The 26,646-nt window shown below is 45.4% G+C and overlaps 2 long non-coding RNA genes across 5 annotated transcripts in view; both read left to right on the top strand.

Moving 5' to 3' along the window:
• Positions 1-659: 659 nt before the first annotated feature.
• The window catches only part of LOC112573372, a 65,266-nt gene continuing 39,279 nt past the window's right edge, over positions 660-26,646 (top strand). For 2 of the 4 annotated variants that reach the window (XR_003101212.1, XR_003101215.1), the window contains exon 1: positions 1,270-1,402. This is a non-coding gene — a long non-coding RNA (uncharacterized LOC112573372). Of the gene's footprint in view, positions 1,403-26,646 lie in introns of all 4 variants that reach the window. The other 2 variants (XR_003101213.1, XR_003101214.1) reach the window with 2 other exon arrangements.
• On the top strand, positions 20,610-23,260 carry LOC112573371. Its single transcript, XR_003101211.1, has 4 exons — positions 20,610-21,646; positions 22,298-22,492; positions 22,747-22,889; positions 23,201-23,260. It is a non-coding gene; the product is annotated as an uncharacterized LOC112573371 (long non-coding RNA).

The raw sequence follows: 26,646 nt of genomic DNA on the forward strand, positions 1-26,646 counted from the left end.
CCTATGAACAGAACTATTCTACTGATGATGACGTTTGACGCATTTTAAAAATTAAGATAGAGAATTCCCACTCGAGCAATTTACGACCACTCTAGTAATATTTTCTATGAACTTCGCAACCACTGTACAGGGAAGATGACCACGCCCATCGACATATAGTGAAGAATAACAAAGGGCTGTAAAATGCATTAAAAATAGATAACAAACGATTCCAATGATTTTTAGGGCCAACAGTTACAAACGAACAGCTTATACTGAAGTAATGTCTAATAATTATGCCGAATTTGCATCGTCTAAGTGCGTTTAACTATGATTAAAAAATATTTCACTCTCGCATAAAGACTCAGCACTGGACCGAGTACGTATTATTTTTATAAATGAATATATTATCGACATCTCGTTTAGACTCACTTTTATGATGATTTTTGGGGGGAACCCTTGGTATAATTCTCAAAGCTTGAGAGAAACGTAGCGGATAGGAAGCCGACGTGTCAGACTTTAACATCCGGTAGGTCGAAGGTAACTTCCTTTTTCTATCATCCAATCGTTTCGTTCGGCTCGAAGGCGTGCTCCCAGAAAGGAAAAGACAAAGAAGTTGGCGGGAGAGCCCCGCTAAATTTGGACGTCCTTTGTTCCCTCACTACTACGATTTTACTACGCCGCCGCTTCATTCATCGTCAACACGTGCGCGGGGGTAGGCGTTTACCAATGCTATCTATACCTGCAGTACTTAAAGAGTACCTATACAACTTTCCCGCAAAGCCCTTCAGATGGATTTACGTCGTCTGCTAGCGCGTGCTGGAACTGCCTTTTGTGGTTGCGCCGAAGTATTTCCCAAGGTGTGATTGTCTTGTTTTCAAGGTGAAGAAGTAAGTTGGTTGGTAAAGTGCTGTGAAGAGAAAGAAAAGAAAAGAAGCAATGCTTCCTACGTTGATTTTCCGGAATAGAGGAACGACCACATGTGATAAGGTACGAAACATGGAGTTTACCCCTGGAAAAAAAGTTACGAAAGTTTCTCACGGAGAGAAACTGGCAGGCGAGATAAAGAAGTGTGAGAGGTCAACATGGAAGGGGGGCGTTCCTTTGTGTGTATCGGAATTCGAGCAGCAGAAAAGTGTGAGAGAAATTCTTAATGGCTAATTTATGTGAAAACAAGTTTTCATGTCTACTTGGCTGGATAACAACGACGCTGGATTAGCAAATGTCTTTGTTTCTTCTATGCCGACATGGGGCAACGGCTCCCCTTCACTCTGGCGCACGTGCTTGCATGTTGACAATGACCATTGTTTACAGCGTCGAGGCACAGGCAATGTCGACACGGCCTTGTCCTGCAAAGGACGATGTGTCCAGCGTGGTGACCTGCTGTGGATTTACCTCCACCTTCATACTTTACCACCCGCAGGTGAGGTAGTTCAGCCGTGTAGATGAAGGAGAGAAGATGCGCGATATGTTTCTATTTTTAGTTTATGCACGCAGGGCACGCGCTTGCACGCGCTCCTTTATTTGGTGTTGGCGCCAGGTTTGCCAGACCTTTGTCTCTGCACTAGGGGGTGATACCCAGAAGTTTTGCACATGGTGTAGGAAACAAGAACAGAAGTCGACCTCTCACTTTCTCTACTAATATTTGACTTCGCTACTTCTTTGATCGCGCTCCAAATGCTTACATGTTTGTCTTTGCAGTATACAAATTTAATTGCATATATTGATCAGTAATATTATTGCAGTGAGCAGTGTGATTAATCTGTCAGCTTAGAAGAACAAAGAGTTTTCAAGTAGAGCATGCCATCACAACTATTTCTTTGTTCCGTGACAAAAATTTAGTGTTATTTATAAGAGTTAAATCTGTAGGTGAAAATAGATTATACAAGGCACAGTTGTTAAAAGTTGTGATAAACTTCGATTTTGTTTTTACAAAACATTGTTTAATTTGTAACTTTTGTTTTTATTTTACATTTCATAAATAATGATTATATTAAGCTTTAATGGTTCTAAAAGTTAAGTTTTCGTATATCATATTTAAGATAAAAAAAAAAAAAAAAATACGGGTATAATTTTTCATTTGGTTAACTGAAGAGACAAGGAAAAAATTAACTGTTTCTAAGTTAGGTATTCATACCACCATATTTTTGTCTGAAATTGATCCAGTATCAGCGAAGTGACTAAAGAACATCGTCACATTTAACATAAGGTATACCAGTCCATTCTCTCAAACTTTCTTTTGCAGACATGCATGCATGACCTCCAGTGCACCCGAGCGTGGGCAAGAGAAACGTAGATCAAACATAATGGCTTATTTTATTTTGTCAGCAATTAGCTGTTTTCTTAACCAACTTTTTTGTTAGTTTGGTGAAATTTGGTCGCATTATTTGAGTATATGAGACAATAAGTCACTTTGTGTAGCAATGTCTGGGCTGATTGATTTTGCTCAGCCCCGGAGACATAGGAGTAAGTTCTATATGATATTCAGCAGAATACGTTTAGTAGATGTCTTTTGTTATGCAGCAGATATTGTAGCGGAAAGCTTAATGCAGTCAGCGTTGTATATAATTAAAAAAAAGCGAGGCTACTGGTTTCATGTTGAAGCACATACTTTCCCTCTGTTCCTTTCCATTGCCTTCTCCATGAAACTGGTTACGTACATTCGGAAATGAAGAGCGATTAAATACGTATCTGATTTTGCCTTTGGGTTCACTTCCTTCCCGCCCCACCACAGCCTCTATTGTACTCATATTTTCTTATTTTTAACCTCCCCTAGTTATTTATCTTTCTGTCTCTCTCCGTTGCCTTTTAGCGTCTCAATCTGAATCTCACTTTCTCCACTGCATCCTCCTGTCGTTTCAATTAAAAAAATTAAAATTTATTTTTTAGTTTGTAAAGCTTTTTTCTTCTTTTCTTTCTTTCTTTTTTGAAACCGCTTCTGCTTGCTAGCAGAACGCTGCGAAAACTCTTCACAGTTTTCTGAGCGCCTTGTTCGAACAAAGACCGATGCAGCCCCTAGCGTGATCAACGCAAGGGAAGTAATCTCACAAAAGTTTATTTTTCTTGTTCCGACGTAGTTGTCTCCCCTGGCATGTCACCCATCGTTGGGACGTGAGACATGCGCTGACAGACACAGTGGCTGCAGTGACTGCCTCAACTAGAAAGTTGACCATTTTCGTTAGTGCGACCACATTACTAGTGATTACGGCGATTCTTATGAGAAACTACCTGCTGTCTTCAATATCTCCAATACATCGCCACCTTTACCGCTGCCAGCGTCCTTGTGTTTTAGTCATATTTGGATCTCCTAGACCTTTTGTTTTGTTTTCTCTCCACATTTTTAATTATAGACAAAAGCTCTCTGCACTGTATTCTAGCGGATTCCAAAACAGAATCTACTGTTCAGAGGTGGTGTTTGTGCTACCATCTTGCCAGACATTGCTTGCCTGAATGTGGCTTCATCGGTCTTGAAGGAGGGGGTCAAAAATGTCGTCAAATGTTGTTTTAAGAGTTGTGGATTGTCAGCACTCACCTAGCTCAGTCATCAGGCGGTCACGTAGCTTCGAAGCTTAGACAATCACGTAGCTGTCTACACACCTCTCTACCTGTCTCTTTCTATCATGAACCAACAGTGAACACATGTATTATGTTATGGATCAGTTTACCGCTTTGTTAATTATTTGTCGGAATATTTAGCCCACAGACTGAGTTCACAAAAATGTGTTGTATTTCACCGTGATAGGAATACATCAATACTATAGTGAGCTAAAGAGGGGATAAATGAGGTCAAAAGTTAGGGTATGTGCTGGATTCTTTTGCATCATGGGCTTTTTTTTTTGGAGAATAATTTATTCACGTGACCTTCACCCCACGTGTCGATTTGACCTTTTGATGTCGGTCATCGGTTGTGTACATCTGACTTTCATCACCCTTCGCGCCTTGCATGCTATGGAAAAAAAGTGTAGTCGAAACATTGTTAGCAAGCGACATTCAACTTCAGTTAGAAAACCACATTCAGCTGCATTTCGCTTGATGAAGTCATTATGATCAGTGAGTGTAAGGCGTGGGTGTCTGAGATCTTCTCTCTAGGTAACTAGTTATAATTACCAAGTTATAATTACCTGTTGGCATTGATAAAGTTGGTCATTTGTTATTTCTTCTCAACACTAAGAATGAGTATTGATTTGAAAACTTTTTAAATGAACTGGCTAGTTAGGCTCAAATAATAGATACTGACTTAAATATTTCCGTTGACAATTTTGGGTTGCAAAAAAATCTTTTATTTAAAATCGTTCATAAAAAAACAGCTCCAGGATAGTTGACGAAGGAAAGCCTGCAGTCTATGGCAAGCCATGGCCCACATAAAGAATGTAAACAGAATTGTTTTGGCTGTCTCCTAGCTTTGAGAAAGCAGGGTGCGGGGGAGATACTAACTTCGTTTGTGTGCGAGAATCTAAAAACCTGAACTGGATACAACACAGTGAAGCAAAAAGAGATGCGTTCAGTTTGGAAATGAGATTCTTCCATCTTTCAACAGAAATCGTGGCCTGACAACTTCTTGGGCAACGATTGCCATATCGTGAAGCATGCATCTGGCACACTCAAACTCTCAATGTAAGTGTCGGAGGTACGCCTGCGTTTTGACGACTGCAAGATTAAAATTCAGCACTTTCTTTGCAAGGGTGTCGACTGGACAACAGAGCTCGGCGGCCTCCTTTAACTGGCCCCATGATTTAGATGCAATTTTTATCATTTTTTTTTTTAACTCACAATTTTGAGCGGAAGCGATTTAGCATCTCGGTATCGACCATTTTTAGTCAAACTTGCTAGTGGACTAGAGTGTTCATATGTGGCTAGCCACTTCATACATTAACAATATGAATTTCTCAAGAGCACATTTATGGCCAACAGTTAAAAACAAGTCACGCACTTTTCCTGTTTTGGAAACGGCTATTACAGTTTCTTTGGTATTCGTCAAAAATGGATTACAGTAAATAAGGGAGACCACTACTCCGAAGCTATTACTACGCATTGCTGTGTTACTTCCCCTGAACCACGTTTCACGCAGGGGAGGTTGGTAGTACGTCTTGCTCATCGCTGTCTAGGGAGATAAGCGATTATTTAAAGAGCAATAGGGGTTGCGTCCCTTATACCGCATCAATCCCAGTCGGGAAAAACTACACATTTACACCTATATGTTATCTACATATTTCACATTCACCATTGACTGCGTATGTAGAGATACCCAAACATTTGCGAACTCGCACGTATGCACTACACACATCATCCACAGACTTCAAAGAGACACACTCAACTTTTAGTTTTAATTCCTAGTTCTATAATTAGGACGCTGCTGAAAAGATGTCCGTGGCTAGAATGATAGTGAAGCAGTGACGTGTGTGGTTTCGCCGTGTCTGATCACGTGGTATATTCACTTCTCGTTCTCGAGATATTCAATAGACCAATGTCCGTTTCTTCATATGTGCAGTGAAACATGTTTGTGCTTCCGAAGAAGAAATAGTAATACTAATAATAATGTTTCATCACTCTGTCATTGTCATTTTGTATGACTTGTGTTCATTCTCTCTCCATTAGGTTTCACCCCTGGCTTCCTCTTTTCCCCCTAACTCCTGGAATTTTCCTTCTCCCCCTCCATGGGCTACAGTTCACTTGCTCTGACTGTTTCCCGACATGCCCTTGAACTGCTATGTGACTCTAACGCTAGCCCCAACCCCACACTCGTCTAAAAGTCTGACCCCTCAGCCCCAACACAAACTGGGAAACATAAAACTGCTGATGTCTTCATTTTATGTTTCACAATGCATAAACCTCCAGTACCTGGTGATTTGGGAAGGGGCGGGGCATTTATCGTGCCCCACTGATCACCTGTAAATAAATAACACCGTGATATGAACACAGAATGTCACAAGGCTGTCGCCGCGGCTCCCGACCTTTGAGAGGACAAGTGTATTTTTCTCTCAAATACCGTTCTGTTCGAATCTACCCGGCACAGAGCAAGCTGACCCGCTGTTCACTGTCCAACTTGGGTATCAGTCGCCTCTCAGACCTGCCGTTATCGTCAAACGTCACTCACACAGGCGCGCGCTAGACACGTGATATAAATGAGTTTCGAGGCTTGATTCAATTTGGTAGACAAACTTCTAACATCATTCCTTATTTTTCTCGCAACTGCGGAATGCCTAAGTACATCAAGTGATACAGGCAGATAGGCGGTATCAACATCTGGCAGCCTTTCAGAGGAAGGCTGGCGGAGTTATCTTGGCGGCAAGGCCACCAGGTGAAGTGGAGGACGCGGCGAAGGAGCAGGGAGGGGGAGCAGGGGGGAGGAGTCGTGTCTAGTCGGGTCGGCCGGACTTAGCGCCAAGTGCATGAAGAGGTCGTGGCTATCTCGTCAGACCAGCGTCGTCACAGTCGTGACATCATGTGCTGGCCCTCCTCGAGCGTGACAAGCAGTCCGGCACTGGCGGTACAAGTGCCCGCCTCTGTCACGGATGTAAACAGTCGCGGTTGTTTTGACGTACTTGAGATTTAGCGAGAAGTGCTATATATATATATCAAAAGATTTGTGTGTTCGCGCAAATTTAGACCATTCGTGATTGCAGACAAAATAAGTATAGTAGGACAGCCAAGCAGCTGCTGAGTGCATGGAGGGGAGAGAGCTGTGGTCTGGCAAGAGGCTTCCTACACTCCACATAGTGAGGGTCACGGGAGGTCACAGTTGAGTCGGAATTAGACCAAACGTGTTTCAGTAACAGTCGCCGTCTGTCACAAACGGAGTTCCTCTAGCAAAATCGTTCATTGTTAATGTATTTCTATAACTGCGTTAATGTAGTGTGTATATATATGTGGTGCACACAGATACACACTCCCCACCCTTTTACACACACCCAGGAGTCGAAAGGGAAGTGCCTGTCACAAAATGCCATTTTGTGATTGTAATAAGGCTAAGCGGGTGGAGCAGTATTAGTCTGCTGGACGTACACGTGCGGAAGGTTAAGGGGGAAATGCTTAGGTCAGGGTTGAAGGCCAACGTATTAGTCTCTCCAGTGTTTGCCGTCTAAAGCAACATCGTCGTTGTTCCATTCGCGACCTTTGACATGGTCACTACCTGGCCGCTGCCATGCGATGTCAGCTGACCTGTCCTTCTCTCTCTTTATTCATTCCTGACACTCTGATTGCTGAAGTCAGCAGAGAAGGCTGTGACCTTCGACCTGTGGTCAATGCGCGGATGTTGAATACCTGGCGGTGGTTCCCTTAAACCAGATCCGGAACATCGTGTTTCAGGTGTTTTCCGGAACACCCGATTCCAGTTATAGCTCACCCGACTTCCCTAGATGGCGAAAACACGTGTAAAAGCCTTACAAGGCGATAAAGTCCACAGACAGACCGACATTTGTTCAGGAAGCCATGAAGCCTTTTGTCAAAACCAGTATCTGTGGATTTTATTGACAAGCTCTGGTCTGAGAGTCTCCGTCATTACACAGTTATAACTGCCTGAGAGATAAGGAATGCTACTCAGAAATTGAATACTTAGCCCTGAACATTGTTAACACTGGGATGGGAAAGACTTCAAACAATTCAGCTCGATATATTTAGATTAGCATTAAAGATAATGTCCCTACATAACGGAAAAGGTAGTAAACAGTTAATATTATTTATGTTTCTATGAAATTTATATGGGAGGATAAAATACAAGAAGGGGACAGTAATAATTCTGGTTTACTTTTCAAACTGCTATGTTATACCGGCCTTGACACCCAAATATCTGGCGCGCGCACACACACTATACACACTAGTTGTGAAATAAAGTAAACCTTCTGGGGCTTAGATACAAACTATTGATGAAAGCACTCAGCAAGTTTGAAATCCCAGAAGTTTCCATGGGTGATAAAAAACTACTTTTGCTTCCGAATTAGAGAAATATTCAGCGCCTAAACGACTGATTGTCGCGGAGTTGTAACTTGCAGCGTGACAAGTTTTCATTCCAGACTTTCTTTCTGCAGCTTTCTGCCCAAGACCTCTCTAGACTGACAGCACCATTTGCATTTTGCAAAAGCCATTAATTGCGAGGAAAATCCCCTAGGGCCTTACCCCGCCTGACAGCATGTCCCATGCTGTGCCATCAGGGGACCAGAGATTGGTGGTGGAGGGCAGGTGGGGGAGCAGGGTAGCGGTAGTGGAGGGTCGAGTGCTGAGGCCGCCTGTGCCGGAGGGTAGGTGGGATGGGAGGCAAGGGGGGTGGCTGACTGTCGGAGGCGACTGCAGCCGCGGCTGATGCTCGGAGGTCGCTTATTGCCCGGCTTGCGATTAGTCTAGCTCGAATTACGTCCCCTTTCACTTTCTTAGATTGGAGAGTCAGTCCCAACATGCGTTCGTTACACACAATATTACACAAGCAATGAGCTATTGTTGTGCGTCTGTGAGTGTGCATATGTTTGTGGTTTAGGTTTTTTAAGCTAGCACACATCTGCACATGCACACACACACATGCGCGTGCGCACATAAGCGTACATGCACACCCAACAGACGATGGTAGGAGACAAGGTGCACATCATGTTGGGGAGCTGGTCCCTCGTGTACACAACGTGCGCACGCACACAAACACATCTGGCCTCGCCCTGTGTTCCTAGGATGCCCTGCAACTTCGTTTGTTGCACGTATTTCCTGGAGACGTTGAAGGTATGCTAGGTGTCAGGTGCGAAAGTTACCTGCGTCTTCTACTACGACTTCTGCAACAGTGAGGAGCTATCTGGATCCTCCCGACTGTTGTCGTGCAGGAGGCACAAACCTCAACACCAGTGTCGTGTCCTGCTGTACGACAGCGTGTGGCTGGCTGTCAGGCTCGTGCCCTGTCACGAATGGGTTTACGTGTGAGATGCCTATTCAGTCACACCAGTTGTCACACATCCTGCCACTAAAAGTCCCCGTATGAGAAGTTGGTGAGTTTGCCCGCCCCGTACTTTACTTAGGCCCGTTAGTCTGTATGCAAGTGTCTTCCGGTATCGCAGAAAAGGTAATGCGGCCATGGTGCAGGTTGATAGGGAACTGGGGGAACTTTGATGTGATGGGAGGGACGATGACAGGTGCTGGGGAAGACCCCGAGAACCTATGCCCATAATCCAGTCACCAGCTTAGAGCACGAGAACCAATCTAGTCACTAGGCAAGAAAATGTGGGTGGTCGACCACAGCCTCAATGGTTGACAAGACGAACGTGTCTGGAGCACAGGATGAGACTCAGGATGTGACTCCGCAGAAGAAGACCTCGAAGACCCGAGGAGGGACACAGACAGACTACTGGACGGACACCTGAGAGACAACTGGAGGGACACCTGGGACAGACTACTGGAGGGTCACCTGAGACGGACTGTTTTCTTAGCTCAGTTACCCGCAGGTTTGCGCCAGCTGAACTGTTTTATTTTCCTTATGGTTGCTCTCGTGCGTTCTCGTGGTATTTCTTCGTTGCCTCTCGTCCCAAACACTATCTGTTGCCAGCAGCACCATCTGACAGTCACACGACTTGACAACCAATCTACTGCATGTTTTTCTAGTCGATGACTACCTTGACTTGGGTAGAAAATAGTTGTTAGGTGGAAGAAGTAAGGTGGAAATCCCAAAGAAATCGTCTACAGGGAGACGTTGGACATTAGATGAGGTCTGCAAGTTCCTACAGTTCGCCTGCCGTCCCACAAAGATCAGAGACGAGGGATGTCATCAGGGAAAGTGTCCTGCAGTATATACGAGAGTGGAACTAATAACAGGAAAGTACAAAGCAAATATTTCCAATTCCTTGCCGCACGCCTGACGCAGGCGAATAAGTGAGTGAAAGCGCATGCGCGGGCGGTGGGGGTGGCGGGGAGAGAGGGGACTGGGAGGTTGCTGTAGAGTGTACAGAGCACTCCAGATGCCATTGACACAGCCGTGCTTTATCTCCATACACCGCACCGGCTGCCACTGAAGCACTACACTTAACGAAGCCGCCCTCCACCACGCTCATGACGCCGAGGAACGAGGCCGAGCGCCCTCTTCTCTCACCGGAAGTCATTCATCTGGATGGCCTCACCTGTTGTTAACCGATAAAAGGAGGGTGGGGGGGGGAAAGAACAGTTAGTGTGACATCACATGATGGTCTCGGTATCGGGCTTCCTCATTTCATCGTTCATCGCCGTCGTCAGTGGCCTGAGAAAAGCACTAACCGATTCTCACCTTTGACCTTTCAGTGTCCCATCGTTAGACATTAATCTTGAAAGAAAGCTTCTGTCTGGACATTTGTGTTGCGTGATTGAGATCACGTTGCTCGGTTAAAAAAAATTGTTAGAGGAACAGGCGACAAGGATACAGGTGTACGTCACTAACCCTGTCTTTGGACCCCATCTCTCTCACTACACCATCCACATCTGTCACTACACCAACGCCAGTAACTCCAACACAAGAAAGGAAACTGTGAGGTGGTTAGTGTAGAAAGAGCTGGGAAGGGGGAGAGAGAGAACAGTACAGGTGACGTTAACGATGTAATGTCATAGTTCAAAGCCTATGAACCAGTAAATGAGGAATAACTCTACGGATTGAGGGCGTAGAGAACATACAGTGGGGTGCAGGACAAGGGTACCTGTCTCTCCTCCCTCCCCTTCCCTTACAGCAATGGAACCTCTCTCTCACTCACAAACATTCAAACACACAAAACACACACAAACACGAGTTGGGAGGACGCATAAACTGACGAACTGTCGATTCTTGCAGACTTGTTATCTCCCCGTGACAGCGGCCATGTTGTTTGTGCTGAACCTCCATCATCTCCGCTGGCCTCGTGGCCGGCATCAGGGGCCGGTGTGACTCAGTTCACCATCGTCTTGTGCCGTGATGTCAGTCCTGGCTGCTTCTTGTACTCGGCATCCCTGACACTGGCCCCAGCACACCCTAGGGGAAGGCAGGGTGAGGTGGGGTGGGGGCTGTCAGTCGACAGTCGGCCCCAGCAGAAAGGAAGGAGGGCGGGGGACGAAGTGCCGTGAGAAGGGGTGGAGGGATGGGGTGGAATTAGAGTGGGGTGCACGTGTCTGGGAGGGAAAGGGAAAGGTGCGCGTGCGTTCTGCACCTGCCCTCGGCGGTAGCGGCTGACGGGGCGGGGGGAGGGGAGCCATGCGCCCCACTGACCTCGCCCTTACCATGGGTGGGATAAGGTTTGGATGTTTCATCTTCTACGTTGCAGGAGATAAGGGTGGACGTGGAAGGGGGTAGCTGGAGGGACGTGTATAGTCACACTCAAACACCTGAGTGACGTTCTCAGAGAAGAAGAAGCAAAAGGAGACTCAAACCGAGGTTTGGCTGTGACGTCACGAGGGTGCACGTGACATCTGTTTTCCGCCCAGATCTGGTTTATGCACGTTACATGCAGTCGGCAATTGTTTTTGGAACTATGGCTTGCTTTGGTGCACAAACACTATAATACAAGCCTTGTATATATACATAGATACTTACATCATTACTGATTGGCGCGGCCGAAAACACCCAGAAAACACCTTCATGTTCTTTGGGTATGGGTATGAGTACCCAACAGAAAGCTCTTTCCATGGGTTTTGACGGAGTTTCGATCCTCTGTGTTAATCCCTGTTCTTGCCTTCTCCTGACATCAGTGCAGCTACCCAGCTGCTGATGTTGTTAGCCGTGTAACCTCCTTGTCAACGGCTCCAATGTCTTTCCCACTCATGGAGCGCAAAGACTTCAGACCTCTGGATACAAAATTTGAGGGAGGGTTAGTGTGAGTGGTTATGGACCACATGCAAAGAGAAGTACACATCAGTGTTGATGTTTTGCTTGTTGTCTTTATCCCTGGGGTAAAAAAAAACTTAGTAATTAGCGCCATGCTTGTATACATGTGAAACTATCATTGACATACAAAGTAATGACAAAATAACAGTTTTCATATTTCTTAATTTTTTAATTTGTGATCCAAATAAATCCTTACATTTTTAGACATCTGACCATAAATGGTTTTTGTTTTTATTCTAGTCTGGCAAGTTTTCTTTGCCGGATGTCAGCAACCCCCCTTTCCATCTTCGAGAATTCTTCACGGCGGGAGTGATGTTGGGGTGGGGTAGGGTGGGTCAGGACATGATGCTGAAGATTGTTGAGAGCTGTGTATAAGTGCATAGACAGAAGTAAGTGTCGGCTGTAGCTCGTGGCCTGCTACACAGCTCGGCAGCTGTCGTGGTGAGAAGGCATCGCCGCCTGGTCCGTCACGCGCCGCTGACTTTAACTGACGACGACAAACGGAACTCCTGTCCCTCGTCTTGCACGCCCTTTGCTCGTCCAGGCTGAGCAACTACAGGAGAATAAAGCGCCAACAGCTCGCACGCGCGCACACACACATACAAACACGCACGCGTACAGACTCACGGTGTGCACAAAAAAAACAACAATAAAAATAATTAAGGACGACATTAGAGTCGAGGATGGGAGGAGGAGATGGTGGATGGGTTGTGAGGGAGGGTGAGGTTGGCAGCGCGGAACTGTCACACCGCCTGGCGGTGGAGATGATGGATGGCGGGCCTCGCTACCGGATATTGAGTGGCGCACGCGCAAACTTTAATTCTCTGCCATATAATTTCTCGGCCTGACTGCAGGCCAGGCGAGGAGGAGGAGGAGAGGGCCACAACAGCGAGTAAGATCGTGTCTAGTCCCAGACCTCTGTCGTAGTCTGGACTCAACTCGTTTCCTCTTTGGGAGAGAGAGAGCGGGAGAGAAAGAGAGAGAAGACTGCTTGTATGCGATATTTGAATGTGTAGTAGGAGTCGTTGGTGTTTGTGTCAACAGATTCACTCAAAATGTTTGGAGGGCGAAAACGTCAGTTGGTCTACTCGTTAGCAGCCTCCTTATCTGGAGGCTTTGTGGAGATTTGTGGAGTGAGCTGTGTTAATGGGTCTCCTTCCCGTGGTTGGTAGACTGTAGTGGTTCACTTTACAACCTTGATTAGATCAGTTCAGACGGTGGTTAAGCGGCTCCAGGGAGGATATTAATGTCCAGGCTCAACCTTGCAGCGACATTAATCTAAGAACAGTTGTTGTGATTAAGATTAATGTCGGACATGAAGACAGCTGCGCTCTAAATGAGATGTTCACACTGCAGGACATGAAGACAAATAAGATGACCACACTGCAGGACATGAAGACCACACTGCAGGACCAAAGCACAGTAACGCCTGCATACTCAGCCTCGGTATGAACAAGCCCGCCGATTGGCTGTCTCTAGACTAGCTGCCTATATGTCATAGTAAGTAATGAAACGCCAGCTTCTTCATGTCACGCTTGTTACAAAATGTCGGACTCGGTGGAAACGTTTACGTTTTCCCCTTGGAAAGTTTTACTTACGTGATTCGTCATTCCCGTACGTGATTCACGTAACCTGTGAAATACCGTTTTGAAGTGTTTGTGCGGACGGTGCTGCCTGTAGAGTCGAACCGAATGGATCTGCTGAGCAAGGCACACACAAACCAAATAAACAAAACTTCACGTTGGGGCACTAGAATCAAAACAAAAGCAAGACTTGAGGTAGCTTTGGATAGGAGGACAACAGACTCGCCTGAGTTCATTCAGAAGATTAAAACAACTGCCCACTGAACAAGATGGCGGTACAGTGTTAGAAGAATGCAAGTACAACAGATTTACAAAAAAACAAACAAACAAACAAAAACAACAACAACAACAACAACAAAACCCAACCAAAAAACACAACTGATTCGATACAAGAAGTACAGGTGACTTGTACCTGACTACAGGGCTAGATGACAGTAATGAGTGAGATGGGGTGGATGGAGGGAGGGATGGGGGAGAGAATAAAACTGCGTTTTGCGGGATCGAACTACTGTCGCGGGCGCAAACAATACCTGCACGCGAAACCTACTCCAGGTCCGACTTGTGATCAAACAGGCGCGTCAGCGCGCGTGAGTTTTGTCGCAAGCTGTTGCATCGCAATTGCCGGGTGGGGGCAGGGGAGAGTGGGGAGGGATTCTCTCTGTCTCTCTCTCCCACCCATCCCCTCCTCCTCCCCCGCATGCAGGCAGTACTTTTTATTTTCTCATTGCTTATGCTGAAAATTAAAAATAGCGCTGGATGGCGTTCAACAAAGGACATAAAATGGAGATCGATCTGGTGCCCGCGCTTCCAGCTCCTGCCACCCGGCGCCACATGGGAACCCACCCGAGTAGTGCCACCGATGCCAGCAGTTGCGTCATTTTGCTGCAGCAGCCCTTGCAGCTGTTATCAGACGATCTCCGCGCTGATGACAGAGCGATGAGAAGGGCAGAAGGTGCTGCGGTACACTGCCCCAAGATAGACCTTCTCCCCCACCCCACCAACTCGGTTTCCAACTGAAATTTTAGTCCACGTCTGTTATGCGGGGTTCACTGGAACGTGGGGGTGATGGAGGAACTATTTGAAAACATACTGATATGTGATGGTGTGGAGGGTACCTGCATGGTTTGGTTACCTTCATGACCGGTGCCACGATGAGCCAGCAGAACCAGAAGAGATTTGTTGGAAGACAAAAACGGAAGAACGGTTAAAATGAAAAATAAAATGCTGGATAAAATTCTGTAACTCTGGAGAATTTTGTTTAATCTCGTACAAATACACTACTGTTATCTTTACTGAGTTTCCATTAATACCTTGCCCTATGATAACAACTACCATAAATAATTGATGCTGTGACCCTAGTCTAGGGGTCATGTGCGTTTATCCCTCCATCGAGATGCACCAGAGCCGGTAGTTGTGAAGCGAGGGTGGGCAAGAGGAGGAACTCGGGGGAGAGCGCCTCGTTTCCGAGGTTAACGCGATGTTGAGAAGCTGCTTCATGTTATTTACCCCCAGGGCACCTTTGCCACCTCATGATTACCTCCGCGTGTAAAACATCTGTGGGGTCTGGACACCGCTTTATATTTTAGAAACAAGACACTTGTCCTTCAGTTCCTCGTTTTGCCCCAGGGGCAAAGACTTACCTTAGCTTCAAAACTATCGCCTCGGGCTACTTCCGCTGCTGTTCCTCGGTTTTTAAACAACGCAAAAAATAAATAAATAAATAAAAATGCTGTACTACTGTCTTTTTTTTTTTTTACTTGTCGGAAATTAAACAACAAAATAACGACCCTCGAAATAAAAAATAAATCTGACTTTGGGAAGCTTGTGACAAGCGAGACAACTCAATCCTCGGAAGAGGGCGCTGTTACATTGGTGTCGTTCTCTTGACGTCATCACCATCATTGTCACCACAACATCTGCAGGTTCGTAGGGCCGCTAACTCATGGCCAAACACTCATCTTTCAGCAAGTCTGTAGGCAAGCCTCCGCTTATTGAACTCGCAGCTTCCTGCAGGGCGTCCGGTCACGTGGTGGCGTGGCTGAGTTCCCATGTCGCACTGCGCGCACTATTGTCTTTTCATGTTTTATCACACTCTACGCTGTTTCTCCACATTTGATCCCCCGTCGCTTGAATGGCGAAGCGAAATGAGACCTGCTCGACGAAACTGGACCTAGCGGCAAACACGCTCCCTTTCTCCCTCCCTCGCTCCCTCGCGCCCGCACGTTCCCGTCCTCCACCGCGACTTGGGCCAAACTGCACGTGCAACTGCTGCATCGATTTGTGACGTCAGCAGCTCAGAGCAGCCCGCATGTCTTGAGGAGTTCGAACCTTGAGTCGGGGAAAGAGGGAGGAGTGGGAGAATATTTCTGAGTACTGCTCTCCTCCTCCCTGCCACGTGTACAAATATTCTCCTGTGTTTCGGTGACGCGGGAAACAGTTGTATGAAGATTGTTGGCTAAACTTAGTTTTAGTTATCTAATGTCAGCATTAAGTTGGGAAGTCAGCCATTTTGTTAACGAGAATATTTACTCTTGTTTTCAACGGTAAATAATTGCCCAGTTAGTTTCAGACGGTAATTAATTATCCAGTTTCTTTCATCAGGACTTTTTTTAAACCCTGGTCAGATGTTTGTCAGCAAATTCTGACCAAGCTGCGCCCAGCTGAGCTGTAAAACACTTGACCTCTGAACTTGGTTTCCCCAGTAAGCTCCTGCAAGCACTTCACCGTTAACAACTTTGGTTAGATAATGTAGTTAACCCTTTATTCTCGGTCTCGGTTAGTTGTGGACGAAGACATGCACCACCTAGCTGTAAGTGCACGTGCAAGTCGGTGTAATACAAGAGACGAGTATATAATCATAGCTTGTGTATATACAACAACAGGAGTCTTCTGCTGCTAGGGATGGGTACAAGCACGTGTGAGCGCCAGACCGTGTTCAAATGAACACCAGGAACAACATATGTGATGAAAGATTTTTTTAGCTGAGTGAACGACGAGGGCAGTGTTTATCTCTCATCAAAGACCTTGTTAAACACCGTGAGATCCTGAGGATAAGAGATGGCTTTACAGACAGGGTCCCTGCTCTCCTGTGGCCAGACTATAAATGCTATGAACAATTAGCGTGGAAAGGTATGAACATATGAACACGAGCACTTGACGAAAGTTCTAGTTGAAATCTGTGCGCGTGCTGAGCCAGGTTTGCCGGGTGGCTTACAGTCTACGAACTTTGCCGGCAGATGAAACATTTTGACAGGCTCCAGTGTGCGAGATGCGATGTGCCGCCGGCAAAAGCCACTCAATGTATTGCTGATAGCCATCTCACACGCGCACTTGCACGCACGGACAGCGAGGTGCAGGGGTGGATGGGTAGGCGGGTGGGAGAGTCGGGTGGCGGAGTGGTGTCAGGGAGAAGACGTGCAGTAGAAGTATGGGTGGGAGGGGGAGGGTGTGCAGTGCGGGGTGGAGCGCTTTTCACTGGAGATCATACATAATTCATCGGCGCACATGCACATCTGCTCGGCCTGGCCGCCTGGGAGCGGGGAGAGGCTGGCGGCCCGGTGTTTTGTTTGTCGGGGGGGGGGGGGGGGGCCACAGACGCGCACGCGCACGCATGTGCACTGTTTGCCCTCCCATCCCCTCACCCCTCCTCCTCCTCCACCGCCACTCGCGCGAGCGCACGTTCGCACGCAGATTAATTGCCTCTCGGCGCAGAAATGAGACTTACCGGCGAAAAGGGAGTCGGTCATGCACGCCTGATACATGCAAATTAGCCGTCCTTGTTTAGTGGCAGTTGTTTTGTTTTGTGAATCACGGTGCGATTAGTGTGTGCGTGCGTGCACGCGCGTGTGTGTACGTGTTAAACAAGGGGACGGTGTAGGAAAAATTAATTATGTTTTATAGTTGCAGGGATACCCGGCGTTGCACAGGTGAGGAAAACGACAACAAAAATAAAGATGCTGAACGTAACGTAGACCCTTCTGTCTACGTCACCACTACTCCTGTCAAAGTCAGGGTGGGATCAATGTATGACTTCGTATCGAACAAACATACACATAGATGTCGCACAGATTTCTTTGTTTATTTGTTTATGTGTTTGTTTGTTTGTTTGTTTGTTACTGACATACCTGTTTCAGTTTATTGAAGTTTCAAAGAGAAGCAAGGGTAGATAACACTGGTGAGACGTTCTCAACACGGATCTCAGGAAGACAATGACGACATAGACACCTCCACCCGTAGCGACACCTAGGTGACGTCATCAAAGGTGCATGACGTTCATTGATGCCAGGAAGCCAAGCGTGACGTCACGTCAGTGATACAATGATAATGATGTGTCTGCTGTTTACGTAAAACAGGACGTGACATATCTGCTGACGTCATCGACGAGTGCGTAAGATCTATTGACGTATTGGAATGAAGCCACGTGACTGCGATACAGGAAGGTGTGTTTGGTAATAGTAGAGTGCGACATGTATGTGGAGACGTCATGTAAGGGTGCGTGCCCTGTCATCGCCGTCATCATCATCATCATCATCGGAAGAGAGCCTGAATCGCCGTCATCATCATCATCATCATCGTCATCGGAAGAGAGCCTGAAATAATTGATCAAAGTACCCGCATGACATGAACTGGATGAGTCAGGGTGTGACAACAGCGTCAACCTTTAGCTTCCACTCACAGTCCGCAGTTTCTTTCTTCTTTTGTTCGGTCTGCTTTTTGTTTTTGTAGGTTTTTAATAATCTGAGGTCGGGATGTTGTCAAAGTCCTCACAGCGTTTGGGGGAAATTCGCGCGGGTCGGATGTGAACATGTTTTTGGTGGGCTTTCTTGTGACGAGGGCCCGGTTCAAAGTCTGGCTCAACTTCAAACATGTTCTTCTTTTAAGTGGACCGACACATTAGGCTTAATTATGAAAATATCGATGAGAGATAGAAAAGTACGTGATGAACCGAACTCCCACAATGCCTTCTGAGTCCTTACGATTTCCGGTCAGAATAACCAGTCGGGAAGATTGCCACAAGCCCTAGCCGAGCGCGTGACAATGCTAATGGGTGAGACGCGGAGAGACTCATGAGACACAAGTATGCATCGCAGGCCTGCACGCTCCTGCACGTGAGCAAACACATGAAGTGTGCACGCGCGTACCTAGAAGCACCTGCACGTGTCTCTATAAATATCTTCGTTGACAGGTGCGCAGGTGCATATGTAAATGTCTATGTATACAGACCTACAGACACAGGAGATGACACAAGCACGCACAGTCTTTAGTAGCTCAGCTTTTCATACCTCAAGCCAGCAACACTTTTGCTGTCTGGTCACGTGGTAGCGTACTCTACGTTCGCAGAGGAACGTTCACGTGATGTCACTGGGACTTTGTGAGTGCAGTTTGCTGTTTATGTTGTGATTTGCAATGGTCACGTAACCGACGGAACGTGGGTATTTGATTGAGGGGTGGGGTAGGTATGCAGATGTTAGATTACTGTTGTTCATACAAGGCTACTAGCAAGATGTTAGGTCATTATTGTTTATACAAGGTTACATTACTGCACATACAAAGCAGCTGGTAAGTAGTTTACACGTTCAGCTACAATGTGCGATTTCGAGGCTACAATGTGTGATGTCGCAGTTACAACGTGTCGAGGCCAAATCGAGTGACGCAAAGCTGTGTGATGTCATGGCTGCAGCGTGTGACGTCACGACCTAACCCTGTGATGTCATGACTACAATATGTCGATGCTACAATGTATGATTCTGAGGTCAAGTTTCACGCGTACTTGCGCGTGATGGACTTGTGCTCTGATTAACGCTCTACCCGAACGTCACATCTGCCTCAGCTGGAGAAGCCTTTGTCATTCCACCCGGCCGCGCGGCTCCACCCGGCAAAACACCCTCATTACGTATCGACCGCGTCTCCAGTCATCTTTCCTGCTGCAGCCATTGTGGCGCGAGGCTGCACGGCTCCAGAAGCAGGCCGCTCATGTAATGATGTGCCATTGGAGGAGATGCTATCTCCAGCGGCAGTCACACAACGGCGACGACAACAGAGCAAGGGGTAGCGGGGGAGAGCGACTTCCATTCGATATGCTTGTTTAGAAATAGATTGTTCGATGGCAGCGAGCACTGCTGAAAAGATAGGACGGGTGAGGGATTGAAAATTGTCGTTAGTGGAGAAATCCTATTACCATTAAGGTGATGCTTGGATTAAGGTGCTGGTGCTGCTCGTGGGGTGGGTGAGTGAATGAGTGAGGGTAGGGGGGAGGTTTAGGGTGAGTGTATATGTGTGTACCTGTACTCATGAGTTTTGGGGTAAGTTTACGGGTGGGAGTGCGTGAGTAGGTGAGCGAGTGAGTGAGTGATGACAAAGAGAGGAAGGGTAGGGAGAGAGAGAGATTTTCTGTGCAGCGACACCGACATTCGGTATTGTCCCCAAAATACCGACAGTTTTTACCTCCGACAATTATTCGCGTCATTTTGCATAATTAATTATTAACCGGCGTCCGCATTCAGCCCCCGACACGAGGGGGAGGCCGCGATGTGACAGACACGCATGATCAGTCGGGTGGCGATTAATCAAGCGTGACCACACGTAAGCCGCGGCCGGCATTGTCTGCTCATCACCGCTGTATATTCCTGACAGAAAGTTTTAGCGAAAACAATGTGAAGAATAGCGAATTGTTCTCTTGGTTTTTCTGCTGTTTGGAGACATTTTTTGTTGTTGTTGAACGAAAGTCTGCTTTGACGCCATTGTCTTCTGTCGTCGGCCCTGAGCACGTGACTGGCGGAAGGAGCGACATTCAAAACCAACGGTTGTCTTGTTGTTTAAAAACCAATGCCAGGATCCGTCGCTGCAGGTATCCAGCTGACGGTTTGTTATTTGAACTGGGAGAACGCAGAATGAATTGCTTCCCTTGGATTACACGCGGGTGTGGCGGCGCCTGCTTCGCTCTGAACAGTCGACACTCGGTCTGGTCTTACATGAAATAAAGCTTGTAATTCTCTCCCTGCACTTTCCTTTATCATTCACTTAATCTCAATGTTGTTGTTGTTGTTGTTGTTGTTGTTGTTGTTGTTGTTGTTGTTGTTGGTGGTGGTGGTGGTGGTGGTGGTGGTGGTGGTGGTGGCGGTGGTGGTGTTGGTATTTATAACATTTCATTTCTTCTTATCTTTATGTACTCTACGCGTTCGATTGAGTAAAATTTTTTTACAATTTTCTTTAGAATTGTTGTAGATGTTATTTTAATGATATTTATTAAGCATTTTTATTTATTCAATTTTGTGTTTAGAGTCGTTTTAAGATGTAAGGGTAGAATTCTGCCCACTTACTGACGGCTGCATGGAGGATATTTTGCAGGGTGGGAAGAGAGGGGTCATTTGCGATATTTTAACGAGAAGGAAAGAGAGTCACCCTATCAAGTCACTCAACACTGACCGGGTCACATATCACATATCACACATCACATATGTCAAGGAGAAGCCTCACAGGTTATTTATCGCCATCCTTTGAGATTGAAATCGAACTTTCCCCCCCCTGACTACCTCGGGAATCGAACTCGCGGCTCTGGAGCTTGCAACCGTGTCACTGCACTTGCTTAGCTTCCAGACACTTGGATTAGTGACATGCTTTTACCTGACACGTGAGTAGTGTTTTTTTTTTGTTTTTTTTTTTTTTTAATTTTTGTTCAATTTTGAAGACTGCGATGCTAAGGCAGCGCCAGCAGCCTAATTCTAAAAGCTCGGCAGCTGCGTCTCACCTTTCATTTGAACGATCTCACCTGTCCTCCCGCTGAGAAGCGCCATTACCTGATTTGACGGGGCGAGGGGACATCAATGATGTAAGGCGCGAGGTCTGTGTCGTGTTACGGTTGGGGACAGGGGGGTGGGCAGGGGAGCAGGGGAAGTAACGCCGGGGCTGGCACTAATCAGAACAAGGGGAGGGGGACCGTGGCTGAGCTCGGCCCCGTAATTACCAGGTGAAGGCGAGGTGTGTCACTATTCGCGGCAGAGATTCTCGGCTCGTGCGCGCGGTCAATGCCGACCTCGTGGGAGGCGTGAGTAGGGGTCACCCTGAGACGTGTTGCATAGGCGTAGCGAATCGAGCGAAGCTAGCCAATCTAGCCGGAAGTGTAAAGAGCGCGCCCCTACAAGCTAGCGAACCTAGACCCCTAGCGTAGCAAAGCTAGCGGCCTTTGGAGGTCCTACGCTTGCTATTCAAAATGGCCGACATTGTTGTCGGTTTCAAGTTTGCAGATGAGAGTTTCTTTGATGCTCCCGTTAAAAAGGAGTATTGGACCGGAAACAAAGTGGTAAGTATCTTTTAATGATAAGTAATAAAAATACTCTATTATTTATGTGGAAACATATATTTATTTGTGTAGCGGGAGCAATTTTAGACAATGTGTAGTCGGATTGGCGTTTGCCGAGTACGAGCTTTACGATTAAGGCCGTGTACAAAGTGGTGTCTTTTAGCGATTGCTATTTAAAATACACTATTATCAAGGTTGATAAAATATTCACATGTTTAGCGAGAGTAATTTTATAACAACTTGTAGCCCCGACAGTATCCTCCAATCTGCAGTCTCCGCGTGTACCGGCCTCTTGTGTGTGTGTGTTTTAATTTTCTGCTTTCTAGTTCCAAAATTTATTATCTCAAGTTATGAAAAGGCTGAAGGTGGTGATAAAGGTATTTTTTCAGTGTTATAAATGCCATGAAGAGCTGTTATAATGGAAGGCTTTAATTATTTTCACAAATAACCCAGCTATGAAAATATTGTGCACATTATTGAATTATCCTTCCTACAGAATAAAATAGTACAACTACCCTATTCTTTGATGTTTAGAATCAAAGCTTTAAGTTTGAATCTGATACTGTTGCATTTACTAAACATATCACTATGTTATTCTGGTTTTTATTTTCCTGTTTTTATTCCTGATTAATTGATTTCATATTTTAACAGAAATGAATGTGGGAAATCAATGGACCAAGGGGGCATACTTTTCCTCATGGACACTTAGGCCGAACATAAGGAACAATTTGTAATTCCAACTTGAAAACAGAGGTATGGAAGAGGATTGCTTCGGAAATGGCAGCCTCAGGATGCCACTTTGCTCCAGCAGCACTTGAGAAAAAAATGGAGCAATATGAAAATATGGTGAGTTCCTACAAAATCATTGGCTTTCTGTCTTAGAGTGCAACATTTTTCCATAGATCTGAGAAACAAAACATCACATGTTTTTAAGGTTGTGCAAGTTCTTATTTATTTGTGACCACAATTCATTCATTTAACCTGTAAACAAGACCCCACCAGTATCAACCAAGCTTTAGTAGAGATTTTTTGGTAGCTGTGTGAAATTAGTCTGGATACATAATGATATGTAAGCATGTTTGGTACTTGTATCCCAACAGGTACAAAGCTATATTAGATTTCAACAAGAAAACGGGCCAGGGAAGATCACGATGGAATTTCTATTCCAGAATGGCTGAAATCTTGGAAGGAGACCCTTTGTTCATCCCACCACTGACATCATCATCACTGGGGAGTGTAAAAGGTGAGTGAACCATTTATAATATAAATAAGCAAGTAAAGCATAATTTTAGTATAGCCATATTTAGTAAAAAATTTGACAGTTCAAGTATTAATTGTTTAATGCTTCTTTTCCTACAGGTATTTGGGGAGGGTAGTGACAAAAGTCTGTTCTGCCACAAGAGATGAGTCTAGATATGTAAAAAGCTCAGTTAGGAACTTTTTGTATTCATGCACTGTTCCAGCAAGAGCAGTTATCATGGGCATACAGGCTAGACATATTTGGGTTTTCCATGCCCATATATTGGTCATAATTCATTAATATTTATTTTTCAGTAAACACTCTCTCCGAGATCTCCAATACCCAGCAATGTGCCACCCCTACAAAGAAGCAAGAACAGCAAGGAATGTCTCAGGAGACTCCTCACCTCTCCCAGTATCGGTTATTAGTACGACCCTACTGAATAAAGGATATTGTCACTGTCTTGATTTTAGTACTAAATAAAAAAACTTACACGCCCTTACAAATGGTTTTTTTTTTCACTGTGACCGTTAAAAACCAAAAAATCCTGATTTACCTGATAATCATGTACACAATGAAGCACACTTGTTTCTACCATGAATTAGTAAAATCAAATGAAAATTTATTATATGATAAACACATTACATGATAATCAAATGAGAAATTATAACTGGAAAAGTGTTGCATCAAAGCTAAACACGAAAAGTGACACTCATTTGAAAAGCACAGAACATGACATGCATCTGGTGACAAAGCAAATTATTAAGGATGGTGACAGGAATTAAACACACGCACACTCCTCAATTTACACGAATAAAAACAAATCATAGTGGTGATGCAAATGCAAGAGATATGTATAAAAAATTCAAATTATGCAATGGAAATAATAAAGGTTGCTGGGAGAGAACTGTACACAGTGATGAAAAAAATACACAGCAATATGGTGTATGACAATACTTTGCTGCTGCTGCTGTGTCAACTTCAGTATGTAGACAACATATAACCACAACTGCAAAATCACACCAATCATAAATATAAATGCACATAGATAATATATGCACATGGTGGACAACTTATTAATGATGGTGACACAAAGACATGTAGACCTCAATTTGCATGGGGAAAGAAATTATGGGTGTTGATACAAATGCAAGAGATATTTATGCAAAATATTCAAATTATATAATGAAATAATAAATGTTGGTGGAAGAGAAAAGCAGACACTGATGATGGATGCTTTGCTATAGACGTGGTATGGCAAATATAGGTGAATATATTCTGGAGGGTGATTTTGGTGCCAGTAACCACAAGGTGGCAAGCAGCTTTGTTCTATTGTTGAACCACGTTGCTGTGGCAGATGAGGCTCAATCCAAGCCTGGAGAGCCTGAAAAATTTCACAAAAGATCTCTATGAAAGTTTGTGTTTATTGTGTGTGAGAGCATATTATAGATATGTGTAGTGGATACATTTATGCATATATATATATCTTGGACGTTCACATTCCTTAAAATTGATTTTGGCATTTTTATTTATATTTCATTAAGTTTATTACATTTTACTTTATTTTATTACGTTAACTTACATCAAAGGCGTCCGGCAACATTCGAAGTGAGATTTGAACTGGTATGTCAAGTATCCTGGAACGATGACTCGACGAAACCAATCATGTGGGCATTGGAATTTTCATTATTGTCCTGATTTACTTTCAGTGGACAGGTGGGCCGCAAGCTCGATATTTATTTGCGACGGCTTGGCCACAGCATGGCGGGGTGTAGCTTGCAAAACAAAGACTTCACTCAAACCTCGCCGTAAGTCGGCCATCTTGAAACTCTGGCTTCCGGCTACACTGCGTTGCACAGGGACCGCTAGCTTTCGCTAACCCCTAGATTCGCTAGGCTAGCTTCGCTCGATTCGCTACGTGCTATGCAACACGCCACTGCTGTCGATGACATGCTTGTAGGAGGGGAGTAGGGGGGGAGGATGAAGTGGTCTGCTCCAGCCGACAGACATTGAGTAGATGGATGATAAGAAATGGCTGTCATTGTGAACATCAATGTTGTATATCGCAAGGACGACAGCTACAGCTACGACAACATTTATGAAACGACAGCCAGCAACACAACAAGATCGCCAGTAACAGAAAGACAGAAATCACAGAATAACAATATTGTTAATAACATAATGTCAAGATCAATTAATAAACGACCGAAACAACAGACTGACAAGATCACTAATAATGTAATGGCGCTGATCACCACCATCATGACCACGTCAACCAGTAACAAAACACAAGATCGCCGATAACAGAGGACAAACCTCAAATAAGATGACAAGATCACTAAAAACACAATGACAATATCACCGATAAGTGAATGACCCGGCCACCAGTTACTATTACAACAACAAGAACACTAATGACAGACTGGTGCTGCCACCTACACCACACCACGCCTGGCGGCCCACATGGTGAGGCAAGAAAAGACCGCTGAAGTGTAAAATGAGAAAACAGACATTACAACTTATTGCATGATGTGGAAAATCAAACCAGCCTGACATGTTTCTACAGATTTTTGGTGGTGAGAGGAACATATGCAAACGTGGACAAGGCACGGGTGGATATGGGGGACTGCAGGTCCATCCAGCAGCTTGTGGATTCGCACGACTTACTTAAAAAAAAGAGAAACAAACAAACAAATAAACAAACAAACAAACAAACAAACAAACGCATGAAACAGAAGTTGATACAGTTTGCAGCCCATAGAGACACTCGCAACATACCCAAGTTTTACTCATCTGTCTGGGTGCATCAGACCTATGTAATTAACTGAAATCATCTTCTAGAAAGTCTTCTCTTGAAAACAAGTCACAGATGACAATTTTGTGTAAACAAACACACATGCACGCACAAACAGTTTTGAAATCTGATCAACACTACCCTGGAGGGACAGTGCACCCTGTCAGTACTTCCACCCTGGGTACAGACTGAGTGTGGTGCAGTGTGATATTGTATATATATACAGTTGATACAGTACGATACACGTATGATGCTGTGTGATACATTGTCATTGTGGTGCAGTGTGGTGGGCGGGGGAGATCGGTCGTGGTGGAGGTGGGGTATGGTGGCTGCTAGAATGAGAGTCACGTGACTCTCGCTGACTATTTGCGATTTTCAGCGCATGGCAGATTCAATTTGCAGAGAAGGGGAAGTCACCCGCCCCCTTCCCACAATCCCTAATGCACCGCTGCCATCTCTATTGTGTGCGTCAGGTTTTATTTCATCGACATTCATTTCCATGGCTTGCCAGACGTGTTGGGCAACTGGATTACCGACGGGAGCCGTTAATTATGAATAATCAAAGTAAATTATTCATGGGTGGAGGTAGAATTTTCATTTCAGAAGCTTTCAAGCTAATTACACCTTCTGCTCCCCCCTCCCCAGTCCACCTCCCATCCCTGCATCACCTTGTCACCCACTTCGTTGAGGCTGTTATTCGTTTTTAAAACGCTGCATCGCTGATGAATTGGCGCAACCACAATCTTTCATGTTGCAATTACTGGTGATGACGACTTCAATAGATCAGTCATCCCTGCAACTCGCTGGCCTTGGGTGCATCCACCCGTGGAGATCACGCCGCTTGGCCTGGGAGGTGCCGGCATGCAGCATGACAAACCCCGAATTTGTCAGACAAGTCCGGGTGGCTCAGCCCCCAGCTCAGCCGATGTGGCGGTGCAGTCTTGCTCTGTTGTTGAGTCATGTCTA

The sequence above is a fragment of the Pomacea canaliculata genome, linkage group LG10, assembly GCF_003073045.1.
Source record: "Pomacea canaliculata isolate SZHN2017 linkage group LG10, ASM307304v1, whole genome shotgun sequence".
NCBI classification, from domain to species: domain Eukaryota; kingdom Metazoa; phylum Mollusca; class Gastropoda; order Architaenioglossa; family Ampullariidae; genus Pomacea; species Pomacea canaliculata.